Genomic DNA, 5,084 nt, shown 5'->3' on the forward strand with positions numbered 1-5,084 from the left:
AGATGATCCCTGCATCCAGCCATTTAAGAATATCCTTCTTCATAACCTCTTTCATGATAGGATTGAGTCTTCTCTGATGTTCAACTGTTGGCTTACTTTCTTCCTCAATCAGAATTTTATGCATGCAGTAAGAAGGGCTGATTCCCTTGATATCTACTATAGTCCATCCGATTGCTGATTTAAACTCTCTCAGAATTCTCAAGAGCTTGTCTACGTCATTACCTGAAAGGTTAGATGCAATAATAACAGGTAAAGTAGATACATCGCCTGAAAAATAATACCTCAAGTGATCAGGCAGTGGTTTAAGCTCAAGTATGGGAGCTTCCTCAATAGATGGTTTGGGACGCTTCTGAGAATTTTTAAGCTCTGATAATCCAAGAGATTTGAATGGAAAATCTAATCTCCTTTTCCATGGAAAAATATTCAAATACTGTAGCTGCTCTGCTCCCTCTTCATCTTCACTATCAGACCCCCCTGTCAAGGCTCTCTCTAAGGCATCAATCCTTAGCAATTGATCAAACTCCGAAGTTACTACAGAGTCGACCAACTCTACTTTAAAGCACTCCTCTTCATCAGTAGGGAATTTTATGGCATTGAAGACATTGAATGTGACATCCTGATCCTGAACCCTCATAGTAAGCTCACCCTTTTGTACATCGATTAAAGTTCATCCTGTAGCTAAGAATGGTCTCCCCAAGATGATGGGAATCTTCTTATCTTCCTTAAAAGTCCAGAATGACAAAATCAATAGGGTAGATGAGTTTATCCACCTTAACCAATACATCATCCACTACACCTCGCGGATAAGTGATGGATCGATCAGGCAGTTGTAAAGATATGTTTACCGGTTTTGGATCAGGCAGACCAAGTTTCTTGAAGATAGAAAATGGCATCAGATTGATGCTAGCTCCCAAGTCACACAAACACTTGTCAAAAGGTAAGTTTCCAATAGTGCATGGTATCGTGAAGCTTCTGGGATCTTTAAGCTTAGGAGGAAGTTTTTGTTGCAACACAGCATTGCATTCTTTCGTTAGAGCAACGGTTTCCAACTCCTCAAGTTTTAGATTCCGAGATAGAATACCCTTCATGGACTTATCATATCTCAGAATTTGTTTTAGAGCTTCCACAAAAGGTATGTTAATGTGCAACTTCTTGAAAACCTCCAAAAACTGGGCAAACTGCTTGTCAAACTTCTACTTCTAAAGCCTTTTAGGATATGGAGGAGGAGGATATACTTGTTTATCCCCTGTATTATCCTTAGAAGGAGTGTTTTCAACAGCTTTCTTTTTTGATTCCACTTCGTCACCCTTATGATCACCTATTTCAGCCGAATTCTCACTTTTTGGAAAAGGGTAGGGCGCGGGCGTGCTTGATATGGGCGCGGGCGCGACTGCCTTTTGGAAATGTTTTTCATAAATTGCGTTTTGATGATTTTGGGGGCTAGCGACCTTTCCAGACCTCAGGTTGATTTCCTTAAGCTATTCTTTGACTTCTCTCTTGTCTGGATTAGCCTCTGTGTCACTTGGAAGAGTTCCTTGTGCTCGGTTCAATAGGGCGTTAGCAATATGCCCTATTTAATTCTTCAGAGTTTTGATTGAAACCGCTTGGTTCTTGCACATAAGCCTCAACTCCCCCAATTCAGTTTTTTCATTCGAAGATGAACCTGTACCTCTATGAGATTGTTGTTGCATTCCCTGTGGCTGAAATTGTTGCCTTGGTGCAAACTGTTGTTGAAAACCAGGAGGATTGAATTGCTTATTTCCAAATTGATGGTTTGGCTTTTGTGGCTGTTGCATACCACCCTGATTATTGCTCCAGCTGAAGTTAGGACGGTTGTGGTTGTTAGGATGTAAGTAGTAGGAACATGTTGTTGTGACCTCTGAAAGTTGCTCACAAACTGAGATAATTCACTAGATATAGCACATTTCTCCGTCACATACAAACCTGCACAAAGCTCACAAACACTAGTTATCTGATGAACACCATAGTTGGTCAGAGAATCGACCTTCATAGTCAACGCCTTTAACTGCGCAACGATATCCGTAGCTGTATCTACTTCCATAATTCATGTTACCTTGCCTTGTGGTAGCCTCTGAGTTGGATTCTGATATTCATTCGCAGCTATCATCTCAATTAGCTTATAAGCTTCCTCATAGCTCTTAGCTCATAAGGCTCCATCTGATACTGCATCGAGCATAGGTCTTGACTGTGCTCCCAAACCATTATAAAAGCAATTGATCACCATCCAGCCAGGCATTCCATGATGAGGACACTTCCTAAGCATCTCCTTATAGCGCTCCCAAGCTTCACAAAAATATTCACCCGATTGCTGCATGAATTGAGTAAGAGCATTCCTGATTGCAGCTGTCTTTGCCATAGGTGTGACGCCTTCCAAACCCAGGTTAGAAGTTTGGGGTCCACAATGCATATACAATATATAAACCTGTATATGAAATATTATTTGCAATGACCCTGTTTTACAAAACCACGGATCGCAACAGGTTAAAGTATGAAAATAAGCCACAACCTTAACTTTTATTACATCGTACCAAATCCCAACTAGATTAACTTACAACTGATAATGAAATTATTCCTACAAGATTGCACAACTCAACTATAATATAAAGCTTCTGTTGGCTCGATTCAACTCGTCCTGGAATCCTAGCTCGCACATTGGACTGGGAAACCTTGTTATGAATCACTTCCCTTTTAACTGTAGAATACATAAACATATTCGCAAGAGTGAGCTAACTAGCTTAGCAAGTTATAATAACAATAATTGGGGTAAACAATGATCAAACGAGATGATTCAGAGGAATCAAGTTTCTTGTTAAACAATCATTAGAATTGGATATTTATTTTAATTTTTAAAACCAAGGTTAGGCTGCTGATCAGTCGCGCACTAACCCCGAGCAAGGCACACAGTTATGCTTTATAAACTGGATCCAAGGCACACACTGGCCTAATTCGACCACGAATCTAGTTTGACCACGAATCTGGTCCACATAAAGAAAACTATCCAATTCTAAAATAGTTCAGTATGATAAACAATATAATTCAATAAAGCACGATCATAATCAATAGTGATAAAACATTTGAACAAAAGCGTAACGCAATTCATAAGTATCACAAGGGTATATTAAAGTATGTGCGAGGAATGGCTTCCAGCCTGTAGGAGAGTCAGGTATTAGATGAACACTGATTTTACAAGGTTTAGTTCTTTGATGTTATAAGGTATGATTGGGTATAAAAGTTTCTATATGTTCAAGCAATTCTGTTCCAGTGTTTGGTGTATGGTGGATATGTATTTGTGGAGTAGTATCATATTTGTGTGTAGTTCAATATCTGGTAAATCAACAATGGATGGTTTACAAAGAATAAGGCTTACGGCTCAAGATCAAATGATGTAATTAGGGTTCAAAGTTGAATTATTTACAGTACTCACAATATAAAGAAGAACTATTTTGAATACTAACAATACGTTACGAGAGAGAGAGTTTAGAAATGTTTGAAATATCTCGAGAAAGGTTCAGAAGTACTTGCCTTATCACATATGATTCCAACTTCACTTGTACTTGTCTGCTGATTCTATTCAACAGCCACTTGTCTACTTTTTCTATGCCTCGCTTCTATTCACTGATTACTTGCTTTATTTTCTATGCATCGATTCTATTTTCTGGTCACCTGCTTCTTTTCTCTACGCCTATCTTACTCTGCTAGGTTTCATTAGTATCTATTAATATTCATCTCACATTATTCTAATCATCACATAGACGTCATAAGGTTTTATCAACCCTTCGTTTCACCCAAATCTGACCTACGGATTGAAAGTTATGACTAAAACAATCAAACAATAGACATATATGCATATATCACATTAATCAGATAGCACATAGCACGTAGCAGGCAAGGTATTCGATTAGAATAATTTTTCAAAGAAGATTCGGAGTTAAAATGATTTTTCTAATATTTAATACGAATTTTTTAAACATTTTTCAGAATTAAAATGGGCCTCCGAATCATTTTATAATTAATTAATAGGGTTCAAACACCCAAATCCGGCTTTAAAATGATTTAATAATAATTATCGAGTCTTGAAAATAATTTAAAATATTTTTTTTTAAAGCTCGAAACTATTTTTCGGAATTTTTAAATCAAAAGAAATAATTAAATCTAATTAAATAATCAATTAAAATTAATTAATAACTAATTAAAATAATTAATCAATTAATATTTAAATTAATTGACCAATTAAATAATTAATTATTAACTAAAATTAATTAACTAAATAATTCAGATTTATTTTTGAATTAAAAAGGAATTTTGAAATTAAAATAATAGTTTTTTAAAAAAAAAATTGAATTTTAGAAATTAAATAATGGATTTTTGAATTATTTTAAAATAGAAATTCCAGAAACAGAATTTCAACTTCAGTTTTGGGGAATAACTGATCGAAACCGGGTTCGATTTCGGGTCAGCAATGGGGTCTTCAAGAACATGAAGAACTCGCCGGAGAAAGTGCAGAATCCGGCGAGCCTACATTTTTCCGACGAGCTCCGATTGACCCCCAAATCTGCCCAATTCATGCCGAAATTGATACCCAGCAGTTACAGTCGCTACCAGGAGCAATAATATCACATACAAACATTCAAACGTTCCGCTGTTGATCGATTCTGGCTAAAATAACCATTAAAGCCGGCAAGATCCGAGCTTTTCCGGAGAACGACTAAATCACAGATTACTCTACCAAATCAAACGTTTTATATACCAATTTAAAGCATGTAATATCTACAATCTATTCCGGTAATCAACAATCATAAAAAACGCAAGAATACTTTGAAAAATCAAATCAAAACTTTTACAAAAACCAAAAAGTCGAACTTAATCAAATCTTAATCAAAATCATGAAATTTATTCATGAAATCACTCCTCATGAGCTCAGGAAAGATAATCACTCAACAAAACAATCAAACAGTCTCTCTAAATCAAAAACCGATTTTAACTCTAAATAATTAAAAACTAAAAAATACGAAATTGAAAAATAAATACCCTTATTCGAAGATTTTGATACGGATACGATCGTC

The 5,084-nt window shown here is 36.1% G+C and overlaps 1 non-coding gene across 1 annotated transcript; it reads left to right on the top strand.

The window, feature by feature from the left end:
* The first annotated feature begins 2,255 nt into the window (after positions 1-2,255).
* Positions 2,256-2,362, top strand: LOC141722939 (small nucleolar RNA R71). Its single transcript, XR_012575938.1, has one exon. It is a non-coding gene; the product is annotated as a small nucleolar RNA R71 (small nucleolar RNA).
* Positions 2,363-5,084: the final 2,722 nt, after the last annotated feature.

This window comes from Apium graveolens, chromosome 4 (assembly GCF_009905375.1).
Source record: "Apium graveolens cultivar Ventura chromosome 4, ASM990537v1, whole genome shotgun sequence".
Taxonomy (NCBI): domain Eukaryota; kingdom Viridiplantae; phylum Streptophyta; class Magnoliopsida; order Apiales; family Apiaceae; genus Apium; species Apium graveolens.